The sequence below is a fragment of the Falco rusticolus genome, chromosome Z, assembly GCF_015220075.1.
Source record: "Falco rusticolus isolate bFalRus1 chromosome Z, bFalRus1.pri, whole genome shotgun sequence".
NCBI classification, from domain to species: Eukaryota; Metazoa; Chordata; class Aves; order Falconiformes; family Falconidae; genus Falco; species Falco rusticolus.
In genome coordinates, this window is record NC_051210.1 from 48,073,359 (window position 1) to 48,089,741 (window position 16,383).

The window sequence follows — 16,383 nt, forward strand, 5'->3', positions numbered from 1 at the left end:
AGCAAAATAAAATTATTATGAGATTGTGCATTAAGGGATAGTCTATATAATTTTGAGACTCTTGTTCCACTCTCAGCATCCTTTCTGGTGACATTACTGTTGGGTCAATATGCTGACCAGTGCTCCTTGCTAGATTTTGTCAGAAAGATAATCTTGGTAAAAGCACAAAGAACCTTAGAATTTTGGCTTCTGTAGATTAACATTTCTAGTGTCTGATTATCTGGGAAAATTCAGAGTTGAATGTCTCATTGAGTGAAAAACTTCCCCTACAGACAAATTATAGACATATATCCTTGCTATTTTACAAGTTTTGTTTCAGGTTGTGCTAATTTGTATTTCTCAAATGACTTTTCATCAATTTAGCATGTTGTCCCTACTGACTCCTTCCAATTGAGAAGAGACAACTTCATCCTCACTCCTTGAAAATTCTGAAAACAATTTGAATTGTTACATCCTTTTTTTTTTCTTTTTTTTTTTTTAATCTAAGTTATCATCTGTTTGCTGATGCCAACCTTCCTCAGAAATTTAATTTTCAACAAGAATTTTTGTTGGCAAAGAGGAAATTATGCAATGTATTCAAAACCAAATACAACTTTGGACAAAGTTTTTTTTCTTTTGGTAAGGAAGGAAATTATTAAGGAAATTAGAAAGCACTTAATAATATTGTACAAGGATAGGTGTCCTTACAAGTATGCAACTTCCCTGCACAGAATATGAATATAAATGCCTTGCTGAATCAGGCTAGCAAAGCTCAATGTTCATTTATTTCTGAGTATTTCATAGCCAGCCCTTACCTTTTCATGTTGCCTTTTGAATATCTGCATGACTGCTGTACTCGTCCTGTTAGGAAACTGTAGGTGAGGGAACCTGAGACGAGAGAGTCCTGGAACAGAAAAGGTCCAGTTAACAAATGTCATTGGAATTTTAAGAAAACACAAATAAACTCACCAAAGGGCATCTCTGTTTGTCCAGGTTAACAGGAAAACCTGCTGCTACTCACCAGGCTTGGAAGCACTTCTGATGTGTAAACAGGTTCATGAGTTGTGTTTTTCACAAGGTGGCCAGACATCCCAGTTAATGCCAGATGGTCTAGACTCATCGAAACAGAGCTGTAACAAAATTTTATAGGGATTGTAAGTATGATGTATACTTCTAGATCTGCCTCAGGTAATGTTCATCCCTCAGGACAGGACAGTAATATAGATGCTGTCCATAGCAAGAAACTGTTTGATGCATAGCTGTCCCTGTCTCACAGGATTAGTCTTCCCCAAGCATCAGGACACTCATCCCAGCCTCCAAAGCTCTTCTGTCTCTCCTCCTCCTTTCACCTACACTTACCTTCCTGTTCCCATGGCAGGAATGCCCCAGGCTTTCTGTTTTTGAATTTCAATCTTTCCTGTACTGCTAAGAAGCCTGAAGTGGCAGAATTTCTTAGGTGGCCTAATTTTCTACTACCCAAAGGTAGTCTTTCCATTAGTTTTAAAGACGAGGTGGTATCTTTGGGGTTTTAATCAATGCTATAAATGTCCTCTTGACCCTCTAGTTCAGGGGTCCTCAAACCACAGCCCACGGGCCGGATACGGCCCCCAGGGTCCTCAATCTGCCCCCCGGTATTTACAGACCCCCCCTGCCCCCCCCCTGCCGGGGGTTGGGGGGGGAAACCAAGCAGCCGCAGATGGCTGCCTGCCACTGCATCCACGCGCCGGCCCCCTGGTTAAAAAGTTTGAGGACCCCTGGTTTAGTTGGTCTGTACTAGTCAAGCTGAACACAGTTTACACTGTTCCTCCCTCAGCAAGGCTAATGAATTTAAGTAGGAAAACTGTGTTTCACAAATACAGCTCGCCAATCACAGACATCTGAGTCAGGGCTGGAAAGTTTTTTTTTTAATTTACAAATTTATTTGAAAACTTCCAGTGTGAGAAATACCGAAGTGTCTCCATCCCAATTTTGAACAACAGTGACTGGCAAGGTGCCACATCTCTCACATTGCTGTCTGTGAAGTGCTGTAGTTCTATGGGTGGGTGGGTGTGAGTGTCTGGACTTCTACTTGTTCTCGCCACCATCCTTCGGTTTTCCTGAGTTTTCATTATGATTGCTCGCCCTTATAATCTAGCCATGGCTGGTTTAATTTGGTTTTATTACAAAGAAAGGAGGGATTCCAGCATGTCCTGTTATGGTTTTACAGTGAGGGTGTTAGACACCTCATAGAAAGGATTCTGCTTGTACTCACCCACCAAACCATCTGCAACAACACAGTTTTGGGAAGAAATTGGTCACTGCCTAACTTAATGTTATTTAGACTGTGCTCATTAAAATAGTTTCCATGTTTAGCAATTGCAGTGCTAGTTGTCAGCATTTGACAGATCTGTATTTTGGCAATTATAGTATGAAAATAAAAACCCCACAACAAATTGTGATGGGGTATTGTGATGACATGTGTTTTAGAAAGAAATTGCAAGCTAAGGAGATTGGCAATAGCGCCATCCATCTTCTTATTTCTATGTTCAAAACCACTCGGAAAAGTTGCTGTGTTTTGATGCCTCCAAAATTCCCCACACACAAGCTGTTTGGTGTCAGTCTCATTCCCAGTGGAAAAATATGTTTGTCACAAAAAAAACACTACAAGTCTCACTAACTGGCACCTTTGTTGCTAGTTTCAGGAAACTGGAGACCCTGAATGGACTTTGATGTTCTCCCCAGACTAGCAATGAAGTGAACTAAAACTGTGGAAGCATTTTGGTTTCTATTTGATGCATAGGTAAAGTGAAACTCTGGGCCTATAAATTCAGTAGCTTTTACAAACACACTGAAAGTATGTACAGTGGAAATGGGAAGGAAATGTGATTTTTATGTCATGCTATTCTAAAGGCACAATCTACATCCTTTATTCAGAAACAAGTCTTAGTACCTTCAACAGCACTAATGAGGAAAGAAAGAATACCAAGGAGCTCCGAGTTTGTAAATTTTATTTAAATGCATCTACCTCAGCAGCTTTCCTTGCACATGATTTGTAATATATTCCCATACTATATCATTTGGCTTGATTGTCTGAGGCAACTTGTATGTATCAGGCAATTACTAAGGCAATGTTTGGGATAGCTCAGTGGATATGCCTCTGGGCTGGGACTCAAGAAACCTCAGGCTGACTGTGGCATGATCAGCTTCCTCTGAGATGCTGGACAAGGCAATTATGGTAGGATTAATGCTGCATATTTTATGTGTTTCAAAGGGAAATGTCTGGTCTGAGTGAGCTCTCTTGGCTTGGTTTTCAATGCAAAGAGGGTGAGAAGAAGCTTCAGAGGGGAATTACTTCTACAGAACAAATGCTTCCTATCATTAGGATGAATTGACACCTGAAAATACTGGCATTGCTTTCACTGAAGTATGACAACCCTAATTTTTTAACAGCTAATGTAAGGTGAATCCTACTTTTAGTTCAGCCTGAGTCAGCTCCCAGGCAACAATAACAGCACGTTGGTCACACATGTGTGCCAAGAGGCATGTCAAATACATAAAGATGAGCCATATAGCTATGACAATCTGAGAATGATCATCTGAGTGCAAAATGGCTGGACAAAGTGATGTATAATATGTACAAAATAAAAAACTGCCCAATAACTATTCATGGGACACGATTGCTCCTACCGCTGTTGAGGTCGCAGCTCACGTGGTAGTCCATGCAAGTGCTTCCTCAGAACTGGACCCTACAGCACAGACTTCATGTCACTGCTCTTTAGAGATGTTAGCCTCCATGCTGCCTAGTATCCCTTCACGCACTAAATTCACAAAGGAAAACTCTCCAATAAATAAAATCCTCTAAAAAGAAAGCAATTAAGTAAGTGATTTTATGGGCCAAGATCCCTGTGTCACCGCATCATCCCACAGCTGTGGGAGTTTTGGGGGCTCCAGGGATTGAGGCGATGGGCAATCCAGCAGCTGTCTGACATCCACATTGTGTATGACTGAATGCAGCAGAAGCGATACGAGATAATCTTGCTGTTTCTTTTCCCTCAGCCTCTAGAACGCAGCGCACGTATCTCTGGCTTGCAAGGGAAACCTTAGTGATTGCCACGGCAGTGAGTCTTTAAGTAGAGGAGGCACCGTCCTCTGCTGGTGAAAAGGAGGCAACATTTGCTTGGCTTTTTACACAACAGGACGCAACGAAGAGCCTGGAAACGGTGGGAACCTTGTCTCCTGCATTTCTGATTCTGCATATACATAATCACGTGCTGAGGTCACTGAAAAGAGTAGCTTTGCGTAGCTAATTTTTGAAAGAAAACGCAACCCACAATGGGTTGTGGGACAAAAGCAAAGTCCAAATTCAAGGTACAGGAGAACAGTTTCCACTTCAGTGGAAGGTTTTACACTTCAGTGCTGGTCTGGGGAAAGTATCAACGTCCATGTGGGGTTTGTTCAATCTCCAGAAACAAGCAACAAAGGCACCATTTAGTAAGAATTGTAGTGAGGTTTTTTTGTGACAAACATTTTTCCACTGGGAATGGGACTGAGATTAGTGATACAGTTATCTCTGTGCAGTATGCCATTGCTAGTTTGTTTTGCATGTGTGCTTGCATTGTTTACAGTCAGAGTACATGGATTTTTGAGATCTCTAACACCTACTGTCTTGATAGAGAAGGGCTTATATTGGGCTTTGTTTTGTTGCTGTGCCACACCAAACCAAACCATTGTTGAAATCAGCTGGGCAAGTGGGGATCTGGAATTGAGCCCTGCTAGTGCATCCTGGAGCACAGCTGGGTAAGGTATTGCTTTTTGCTGTTTTCTGTTCAAAATCATGAATCGTTTTCTCAGGTCCCCACATTTTGTTTATATTTGCTCAACTGTTACGTCACCCTGGCTGGAGTTGCTCATCTGTTAAAAATTCCAGAAGAGACAAGTATTTGCTTGGATGTATTTTGGCAGAAAATCACCTGTGTTAGACTTTATGCGGTTTTCAGCTGTCACATGTAAGTGAATGGTTGTACGGTGCACATATAGTCATCATACTGAAGTGTTCAGAAATGTAGCCTCATGGGTTTTTCCTAGCAGAGAATGCAAAATACTTTGTAAAAAACAAAGCTATGGCATTGCTTAACATCATTTCTAATAACCATGCTTGCAGTATTCAGAGCCAGCATTGTTACATGAAAACAATCTCAGCCACCAGCTTCAGGAGATGATTTATCAAAGACAGGAGCATTCAGATCGTGTGATGCAGCATGAGGTGCCTGAGCAAGCATTGCTCAAGTCAGTTCAGGACTGTGTAGAACTGTGGGATTTTTATGGTGTCCCTTATGTTTGTAGCCATGAATCCTGATGTTAGTATTGTTCAGGCTGAAAAAAATCCACCAGTGACGGATTCACTAGTTGTGGAATAATGCCCATGCTCTTTAGAGCTCTTGGGACACAGTCACAGGTGGATACAGACAGACTTTGACGTTGTTGACTGCTTTTCACCTTGCTTCCAGGCTTGCATAGGAAATTATACTTAGTTGTTTCTGTCCCCAAATTTGAAATGCTGATTTGAAATTAATGTTATCCTGAGTTATAGTGAAAGAGAAACAAACAAACAAAAAAGCAATGTGGGACACTTTAATCTGTGTATGCTACAGGAGATCAATGAACTGAATTCTGTCTGGTTACACACCTTACTGTCATGTTTCCCAGAGCATGGGTGAACTGTTCACTTCTGATGATTTCTCTAGTGCTCAGAAGACATTTCCTGAAAAGATGTCCCAAATAACAAGCCTCAAATCTTGCCATAATTGTGCTGTGTTCTGGAAAACTGTGTTTTTCAGCTTGTTATGCAGCAAAATTGGAAAGATGCGTGTTGAAGTAAAAAGACCTTTTTGCATTTAATTATTCAATGTGCAGATTATTTGAAGTAGGTTCAGAAATAATTTTGAGTTCAGGAGTTGTGACAAAACATTTTTTTTACAAGTAGGCTGGATGGATCACCAGAAGTTGTTAATGGGATTAATTCAGATTCATTCTAGAATTTTGGTTAATTTTCGAATTTAGATATATTTTAGATTAGCAAGTAGATTCTGTGTGAGGGATTCTACAAGCTAAAATGACTCACCAACATGGCAGATTCTCCTAACCTAAGCTCCTACTCTCTTTACAGAAGCACAGTCCATTAGATGTGAAAATTTATAAACAGGTGATAGGACCCCAGTAGAACTTAACATTCATGAAGCTTGGACAATAGAAATTATCCAGTCATGCTATGGTAGCCAACCCTCTCTAAAATTTCTTCAGGCCACCTTGGCACTGTACAAGGAAGGATCCGAGAGTGGAGAGAACAAATTTCATTCCAGAGAGCTCAGATCCATCTTATCCAGCCTTGGATACCTGCTTTCTGGTATGTCACCCCATACTGACTTCATAGACTTGAGAGAAACAGATGCCAGTAAGGCACCATTTATAACCTATCAGAATAGTTAATGCAAAATAATAAATAATAAAATACTATGTTGCCTGCAAGAGTGTTTCTTTCAGTCTGTCTTTCTGTCTGTCTTTTCAAACCAGGAAGCCTGAACTGTTTCAAGTGGAGATGTATGCCATGCATGTTTGGTTGAGTTCATCCCACCTAGGGAAGCTAGGTTACTATTACCTACCAATTGGAAGGAACAGAAGAAAAGTGTGAGTGTCCTGAAGACAGAGAACTAAGAATCCTCCAAGTGCATAATCCCTTTAATTTAAATGCATACAAATATTTCAGCTCTTCAAAGAGCAATATGAATGGATCATTCTTGTTTTCTGACAGCTCACCCCCACAGAAATACTGCTGTGCCTTGCTGTCTGTATTTTTTTGAAGAAAAATGTTTCCTTCTTTCTTTTTACAAAACAAAAAAAAATTGGAAGCAAAATTGTTCTGACCTTGCTTTGCAATTTACTGTCCCTCTTGCTTGTTTCTGCCAAATGCATACTCTACTGAACAAAATGTTTCTCTGGTGGTATTCTGATTCCCTAAGTCAAAGAAAAGCAGCTGGGAGAAAGGGCATCCAGCTGTATGTCTCCCTTTCTCCAAAATGTGTGTGGGGGTTTACATCTTAAATATTTATCTCAAATTCACAACTGTAAATAATATTCAAAAGCTCAGGGGAAACTGAACCAAGATACCCTGTGCCACTCTGTCTGTATTTTACCTATGACACATGTATTTGTGTATAGGACATTATCATCCTAAAACAGTTTATTTACAAGATAAAACAAATGTGAAAATCCTATGTCTCTTTCTTACCCTACTCTTCCCTCTGACCCTGATTCTCTACTCCTTGTTTTATCTTGATTCTCTACTCCTTTTTTTATCTCTTGGCTTAACCCTCGGCTAACATCCCAAACACATAATGGTCTGCCAATAGAAAGTGACCCTCTGGGTAGTTTACTTTGGCCAGATGTATGCGTAGCATGTACCGCAGCCATCATTCCCCAGGGCAAGAAAAAGAGGCCTTCTTTTTTCTGCATTGCTACTTTTCTCTCCATTTAAAATGACAAAGTTTGATAAGATAGCAAATGCTTTCAGTTGTGACATAGCTTCTGTCCATCAATGCTCCAAAAGTAGGCTCAAAGATGTACTGGGAGCCAGTGGTATCCAAATAGTCTCACCCTGTGCACAGCCACAGAACCATGGGAAAAATAAACACTGACCACCTCCAAATAGTCCTCATTTTCCCCAACAAAAAGTCTGTGAGAACTGTCTTAACTTACAGTAGATGAGTGCCATGTGCACAGGCCCTTCCCTTCTGCTCAGAAACTCCTCAGCTCTGTCTCCCAGCAAGGTCCTGGAAACTATGGATTTTTTAAAGTGTGCACCAAATGTTCCATCTGTCATTCTGTGGTTTTCCCTGTCTCATTCATCATTCCCTCACTCTTGCTGCATCTCTGCAGCCCATGCCTTATCTTGTCAGAGAGCAATGCCAAACATTTCAAAATATTGTGGCTGATCAGGAAGCAACAAGCATTGGTCCTTGTATGTGTTGAGGAATAAATAAAAGAAGCAAAGAAAAAATGACAAGTCAATAGGTTTAGCAAGTATAAAACGGCTTGGATGCTCCCTTGTAGGAACATGTTCCTGTTATTGCTGCTACTGATGGAAATTTTACACTTATCAGCTCCCTAAAAAGCCACAGAAAATACAGATCAATGCCATGCATTTTCTTGTAAGCTGGATCTTAGAAAAGATACTGAGCAGTTCCTAGGATTTGTTGGATGCTTCTTTGACTGTAATTGATTATAAAGGGGCTTTTGCACAAGATTGCAGGACTGGCTTATGAGCTGGCAGCGACATAAATACTTTTTAAAGAGATCACAGGTAACACAGGAAAATCAAAATTATCAAAATATGGGACAAAGTCTAGTGGGATTAAACTGTTTGGGAACCCAAAAACCTGAGTGCGATTTCCTGTTCTGTGTTTTGCTTGATTCAGTTTTGCAACATCTCCTAATTCTCTCTCTCAGACTCACAGTTTCACTGTGAAAAATGGCAACAAAACTATTGCAGTGGCTAATACTTCAGGATATGTGGGTGAAAATGGATTGGGCATGCTCCAAAGCACAGTAAAGTAAAAAAGGAGCTTTCAGTTTCCTTGCATGCAAAAGATTTCTGTTTTCATTGCACTATTTCAGCATATATATAATTACATACATATATTTGAATTGATTTTAAATACCCACTGTTATTCCATATGTAGGAAAAAAGAGAGGGATATTTTATTCCTTGTATAACCAGCTGAGTTAGATAAGATGTTTCATGGCCACCCTTACTATACAACTGTAGAAGAGTCCCAGAGAGTTTACTGACAAGAATAGTTTTTATAAAACATAGGGAATAACATAAGCTGGATTCATAGCTTATAAAATAGTACTTTTATTCCTAAGCAGAGTGAAAATATGTGTATTTCTTTGGGCCTGTGCCAACTTTGACTTGGAAGCAGGAAGCAAGAAACATCTGGAAAGGAAGGATGGTGGGGGTGTTCATCACTGTGTCAGTGACCAGCTGCCTCTTCTGAAGGTGTTGCATCAAAATAGGTGGTGACAAAAGAGGAATGGGGGCAGAAGAGAAGGCGGAAAGAAAGCTTTAGCTGTTGCCTTGGTGGATCAGTTTTCTCTAAGCATCAATTTCAAGTGCCCTTTTGATGTGTCCCTGCAGTAAAATAAAACCTGGGTGGGCAAAATTCTTCCCCCATTAAGGAGACTGTATAGCCTCTTAAGGTTTTTATGTTCCCCTTTACAGAGTGGCATTTTATCTTTCCTCCTGCATGGGCAGAACACATCCAGTCTCTAAATCTTCCTCACCCACCTTTGAAAATTTATAGGGGCTTTCAGGCAGGCTTGCCTGAATGCCATTGACCTCTTTGGCCTATGTTATTGACCAGAACACAGAATCTTCTGCCCACATAATATATGCCTCTTCATGTCCCTGAAAGAGAAGGAAATGACTCTTAGAATGACCAGGACCACCATAAAACCTGGAGCTAGTTTCCCTTTGCATTGCTGGGCTTTGCAAGAAGATAACATAAGGGATCAGCATACATATAAAGGAGGGCTTTGAACTCACTGATTAGACAGTCACTACTTTGCTGATGATCTACTTAAATAATAACACTACTGGCAGTGTAGGCTGCTTGCTACAGTGCTCTTGAAGAAATAAGCTGTATCATAAAACCATTGTAGGCAGTAGTAATGCGCAGATCACCAAAAAAGTCCTTTGGAAGGTAAGATCTGCTGTGGAGGTTTTCTAAAACGTTTGAAATAGATGGAGCCCTACACATGCCACTACCTTTTCAGAACCACAAGTTAAAATGTTACCTGATGGCTTCCGTCTTCCCTTTCCCAGGGATTCATGTACATCCTCCAGAGCTGTCATCACCTGGCATCTTGAAGGAGCAACTCTCAGTCCGTTTCAGCTTTCATTCAGGAAATCAGTACTGCTGAGAACAAAAGACAACATAGACAGGCGTAGTGAAGTACATGTTGGGTGTTCCAGACAATTGGCAAAAGGATGGAGATAAATTAGCCAGGAATAGACTATTCATAAATTAGGGGAAAAAATGTCATTTAAGAATTTGTTTGCTAGCACAATAGAAAGCTGGTTAGATCATGAGTGCCTTGATGCCAAAGCAAAATTTGAAAGAGAACAATGATTAAAAAGTGTATAAAAGCAGAACAACAAAAAAAAAAATTGTACCACTGAAATCATGCAAAGGTTTGAACTGTCATATCAAATCATGAAGGATGAAGGCGAGAAGTTTCGAGTGGAGCTGCTGAATTATTATTATCATGGCAATAGTTTTCAAGCAATGTGAAATATACATATTTTAATACCTTATTAACCTGTATTATGTATTTGTGGGCAGAGATACGTGTACATGTATTTCTGTACCTGTGTGTATGTATATAAATGTCTGTGTCCGTTTTCATTTAAGTCCAAAACCTGCCTTAAATCTCTGGGTTTAGAACATTTTAAAACCGATGGGAGAGAGTAAGATCCTGTCTTTCAGTATCTTCAGGGATGTCTGTGCTTAAGTATAGTTAAAGCTTAATTCTCTCTCTTTATGTATAAAATATAGTCACACACAGAATGAAAACTGATATGTGAGAAAGTGGTGAAATCCCCATTTTTAAAATGCTACTTTAAAAATATGGTTTTTTCAACTACTGCCAAAATCCAGCTGATAGCAAAATGGGCAATTTTTAAGAAAATTTAGTGATTTTTCATTTTAAAGAAACTTTAGTGATTTTTCATTTTAAAAAAGTTCAAAATTAAAAGCATTATTACCAATTATACCAGCAATAAAGAAAATCTGGTGTTTTGGTCCTAGTTGTGTAAACAGTGAGATATTCAGGAGCTGACAGCAGCAAGCACAATGGGTGCAGTGTGTTACCACCTCCCTCTTCTGTAACTTTCATATAAGAAACAAACTCTTAGTTTTGGGTTCATAGGTGTGACTGCATCAGGGAACTGCATGGCTGCCTGCAGCTTTTTCCTCTTCCTTGGAGAAGCCATTGCACGTTAGAGATTGTAACAGCCCCCTCCTCCAGCCACCCTGACTGCTCCTGCTGCTGGATCACACATCTTCTGTGAAAGCCCATTTTGTGCATGTTTGTGTTATCCTTAACACTTTCCCTGCAGACATCTGAAAAGACTTATCTGAAGGTGCTCTGACAGACGGGTCTGGTGGCCTTGTGACGCTTGGATGGCTCACAACAGGAAGATACTCAGAAGTGCTGGTAAGGTAACAGGAGCTTTTTACCCTTCTTCCGGTGGAGATAAGGGGAGAGAGCCACACACTGACTAGCAGGCGATTTAAGTCAAGCACAGCCTTAAGTGAATAACAAGTATGGCCTTTAACTCGATTACAGCTGCTCTAATCAGCAAAACCGTTAACCTTTGCACTTCAGTCTAGCCTGGTCTGCATACCTCTGGGCAGCGCAGACCTGCTTTACGAGGCTTTCTGAAGCCAGCACGCTGTAATCAGTGTGCCTGCATCTCCCAGGCTTCACAGAGGAGATGGCACAGCTGTGCTAAGGGCAGCTCCGGGTCCCAGCACCCAGCTATTCTGGTGACAGGTGTGTCTGAGGCAGATACCTCTGCCTTGCTCAGCTCTCACGCAGCAAACACAGCGTGGGGGCATCTGAGCTGGCATTAACAGCTCAGATTCTTATCCTGCTTTCTCCTTTCATCCAGAATAGCCTGCTCGGGTGGCAACTGTCTTGCAGAGCCAGTAACAGCAATGTGGGACTCCTGTATCACTTCTTGTGTCTCTTCGGTGCTGCAGTGCCTCCTGGTAGGGTGCACTGAGTAACATGAATAACACTCAATACGTGCCTTTTGTCTTGAATATGACTCTTGCTATCAACATCAAGGCTGATAAATGTCTTGCACTGGGAGTGGAACTCTGTAAAAGTCTACCTAATTCCAGACCAGTTGGTGGTACTGAGCACCAGGGTTCACCTGCCCCCCAGTAGTCGCTACAGATGTGTACTGTCTGTTAGCTTCAGTCTCAGAGAAGCAACAGCATTAACAAATCTGTCACAGTGAGTCCTTGGTTTACAGTGGAGTTCATTTCTCCTCCCCCAGCTAGCAATTCTGAAAGATCAGCCTGCCATTCACAGACCCCTGGAGATTTTGTTTGTGTCTCAGACAAGCAAAACATTTCAGGAGCTCCTCAAAGACAAAGATAAGGACATTTATTATACAAAAAGTCCTAGAGGAAGACAGCACAGAGAAGGAGGAGAGTTTTGAAGTGCTCGTAATGAACTTTCTTTAATGTCTTATTCTGGTTTATGTTTTGGCAGGTGCTGAGTGAAAAGCTCCAAACTAAATTACCTTTTAAACCAGCCAGGGTGTACATTTGTTTGGCTGTAGACTCTCAGACGACATAAATGCTCTTCCTCCTCCTTCCTCCTGCCCCCTCAAACGTGTCGAGTCTTCTCTAAACACCAGATAAGGGATGGAGCAGGAAAGGCACATAGCACAATTGCACTGATACCTGGACTCATTTTGACATTCCTTTTATCCAGAGCTTGAGAAATAAGCCTCTAAACACCGTTCATTATGAATCAAAAAAACTGAAATAAATGCCTTGCCTGTACTGAGAGTACCTTCACAGAGTGGTCCCGTTTCAGTATAACATGTTGCATTCCTTGAAAATCACTGTTTAACAGAGTTACTGATTTAAGCATGTAAGTGATATTACCTTAAATACATTTAACTTATCAATTGGATTGAATAAATTTGCATAGGTAATGGCTGGGAGCCAGACCTCTCACACCTTGCAGGCTTGAATTGCCTATGTGCTTTTTATTGTTCTGTAAGCATCACATCATTTTTACTTTACTAATTCTCCTGCGTTTACATGTGACTAAGAAAAATGTATTTTGGAGTTAGGAAGTCTGATCCTGGATGTAAGAGATTAATGTATAATTTCAGAAGAGATCAGTTTCAACTCCTTAATACTTCCCTGCAGCTGCAGAGCTTGCAAAATGAATCTTTTCATTCCCAGCCCAGCAGCTGATCACAAATGTTACAAATCATCTCCAGGAGTTATCATCTCCTGGTTCCCCCCCTAAGTGAGCGCCTTCTGTTCTCTGCCTGTGCTCCCTTGGCTGCACTACAGATCACCGCTCTTTGGCAGCATGGTCTCTTTCAAAAAAATTTATTTCATTCAGGGAAATGTAGTGAAAAGACTGAGCCAAAGATACCCAGGAATACCACTTTTCCATTCATACCTCTGTTCTTTTTGATACTGTATTTGTTTGGCAGAGAAAAACATCTTTCTTCCCACTCCTCTACCCCTATTTTTTTAGTTTTAAATTACAATTACTCTTTTGGAAGATGGTAATACCAAGAATTTATTATCCTCATTGTGAAATTTCTGGTAGTTGAAATTATGACCCTGGATATTAGATGTGAGCTAGTTTTGACCTTGCACATGATATTAAGATCATTTTGTTGTCTAGCTCATCTCTCCAATCTACTTCTATGAAATAGGTGGGTTTTTTTTCTGGAAGGTGCCATGTTTCTTGTCTGATGTTTTTATCTGTTGCCTAGTTTTTATCAGTTTTTCCAGTGATGTTAAGTGCCTGGTTTGTTCCACATTGCCTTAAATCCCATAGTTAGGAGTCATACCTATTCCTTCAAGCCTTTAATGTCTTATTTCAAATACATCCCCTTATTAACTCTCTGAGCTCAAATAATTCCTTTCTGAGTGGCAGCTCTTGGTGGAATGTTTTGCATAATCCTGCAGGGAGCAGTTCAATAGGATTTAAGGAAGGAAGCTAGTATTTTCTAGTATCAAATGTTTCTCAAGCAGGAGGAGAAGAGGGGGAGTCTTGATATTTGGATGTTTTTATAACAGCCTTCCTTAAAGTCCCCAAATTTGCACATGTGACTGTAAAAATGAGGTCCGTCCCTTACGACTGGCAATAGGGCATGGATGGCACATGCCATCTAAAAGGCCTAATTATGTAGTACAGCACTTATGTGTTGGCAATATTATGCAGGTTCCTGAAACTAAAATTAAGATGTACAAGGTGCCTCTCTCGAGTTACAGTCCAAGAGAATTACTTTTTTCCCTTGATGGCAGAGGCCTGCTTTGTCAGAACAGAGTATTGCTGTTTTAGCTGACCTTTCCTTTATTAAATAAAAGGAAGCAAATAAATAAATGTAAGTGAAACTACCCCAGTAATTTCAATCATCAAAGTGTGATATTGCTAGGTTCCTTGGTACTTGCTAAGAAAACAAAAAGACATCTTTGGAAACCAGCACTTACAGGGAAATGGTTTCAATTTGTGCACAGAAAAACTTATCTCAGAACCCTGGTGTTCCATTTAAAGCCAAAAATATGACATGACAAGAAAGAAGATTTGGAGTCAGCTGTAGCTCCTGTGTGTTCAACTGTGTGTAACAATCTTCTGTCAAATGTGGTGGACCTGTGTGTATGAAGTAGCTCTGTAGGTGTGCTAACCTGCTACAACCTGAAGTGGTGCCACAGTGCAGGCTTGAGACATAAAGACAGAATCCCAGAAAATGGTTTTTGTCTGTGTTTTATCTTCATATTTCAGCATAGAAATCATTGTAATAAGCCCACCTGCATTCTGTGTTTCTCTTATACTTGCTTGTGAACTGGAGGCTTTAAACCACTTCTGCACCTCCCGCATTTTAACTCTCCTTAGGCTGTGGTTTAGTATCTGGAGCATTGTATTTTGCCCCACACATGATGCTTTTTTTTTGTTTTTAGCCCAGCACATCCCTCCATAAAGGAATAGATTCCATGTTTTTTTCCATGCATTTCATTCATTCAGCCACAATCCTAATGAAATTTCTGAGCCCCAGCTCAAGGAAGGGTACAGGAGAGCTAGAAAAAGTAAAACAAAGCGTAGCAAGAGTGATCCTTAGGTATGATGGTTTCCGTATGTGGAAAACTCTTTGTTTAGGTGATTCACGAGGGGAAGGAAAAGTATAAAAGAAATCTATAACATCCTCTGTGGCTGGAGAAGGAGCTTGTTAAATGTCTCTTATAATGCAGCAGAGGGAGCATTAAACAGGAACGAAAGACTTCAAAGCAAACAGGATACAATCAAACTAGTACTCCTTGTCTCAGATGGCAATGGACATTAAAAGTTTACTCCTGACAGGGAAGAGAAGCTGAAGTAGAGGGCTACAAAATGCCAACACACCCCACCAAGTTCAGAGATCAGTAAGCCCCAAATCTGTGGAGTGCGAGTGAGCAATCCGGAAAAGTAGCAGCACATGCTTGCTTTGTTATAGTCTTCCTGAGGCATCTGCTAGTGATTACACTTGGGAAGAATTGCTAAACCAGACAGACCTTTGATCTGATATGATATGACCATTCTTATTTCCTTATGGTCTCCATATGTTACTAGAACATCTGTCCAGTTGGATGCCTGTTAGCTTCTTCTTAAGAAGCCAGGAGAAATTTGGCTAATATATAATTTTTATTACTGTGGCTACCGGCTTTACACAGAGACCAGTGCAATGCCTTTGGTGCAGCCTACTGCAAGGTCATACACCTCTTGCTTTCAGAGCAGAGGCGTTTAAGTGAAGGGGCAGCAGTTTTGTGCAGACTTAATATGGTGGGAGCTGTGCGCATGATGCCCCAAGCTCACGACTGATTTTCCCCGTTTACTAGGGCAAATGAGCAACAACCTAGCTGTTGTGAGTGCCTTGACCACCAGAGAAGGATTGCAACCACTGAGAAAATACAGTGCTGTGTTTGCATTCAGTACACATGGCTTCCAGGTGGGGATGTTGTAGCTTCCCGTTTCTACAGCTTAGCCCAAGAAGCTAGAGAATGAACACGTGGTGGTAGAACTCAGTGCTGAGTCACTGAAAATTTCAGAAATCTGTCTCCAGCCCAACTCACAACGTGCAGTTCCAAAGGCCGGTTTTATTTTCTAGGAATAAGTACATTAAAAAAACGTAACAACCAAAACTTGCATCACCAGCTGCTGCACACGGGGAAGGCAAAGGGGAAACTCACTGTTAACAGGAACCCCCTTCTCTTGAGTGCAGCGTGTCGGCCCCGTTAACACCAACGCCAGCCGCGCGTACCGCCGGCGGGGTCGGCGGGACCCCGCGGGTGGGTGGGCGGGATCCCGCGGGTGGGTGGGCGTGCCCCCGGGGGTAGGCGGGAGGGGCCCCGGGCTCCAGGGGGAGGGTCACCCCACGCCGCCGAGTCGGCGCTCTCCCCGGGCCGGCCACCGGATGGCGGTAACGCGCCGCGGATCCGGCCGCGGCCGCCCTGGCGCGGGGAGCGGGCGCCTGTCGGGGGGAACCCGTGCGGCCGCGGAGAGCACGGGCGGGCCGGTGCGGCGGGCCGGCTGGCGGTGGCACCCTTCATCTGCTTATCCCCTGCC

The 16,383-nt window shown here is 41.6% G+C and overlaps 1 long non-coding RNA gene across 3 annotated transcripts; it reads right to left on the reverse strand.

Annotated features, from left to right (window-relative positions):
• Positions 1–1,006: 1,006 nt before the first annotated feature.
• Positions 1,007–16,096, reverse strand: LOC119141620. 3 transcript variants are annotated; one of them, XR_005101994.1, is made up of 3 exons: positions 16,008–16,096; positions 9,811–9,932; positions 1,007–1,109 (listed from the first exon to the last, which is right to left on the reverse strand). It is a non-coding gene; the product is annotated as an uncharacterized LOC119141620 (long non-coding RNA). The 3 variants fall into 3 exon arrangements; XR_005101993.1 differs by lacking the exon at positions 1,007–1,109 and adding an exon at positions 8,850–9,421; XR_005101995.1 differs by lacking the exon at positions 1,007–1,109 and adding an exon at positions 8,850–9,421 and having other exon boundaries at positions 9,811–9,929; positions 16,008–16,095.
• Positions 16,097–16,383: the final 287 nt, after the last annotated feature.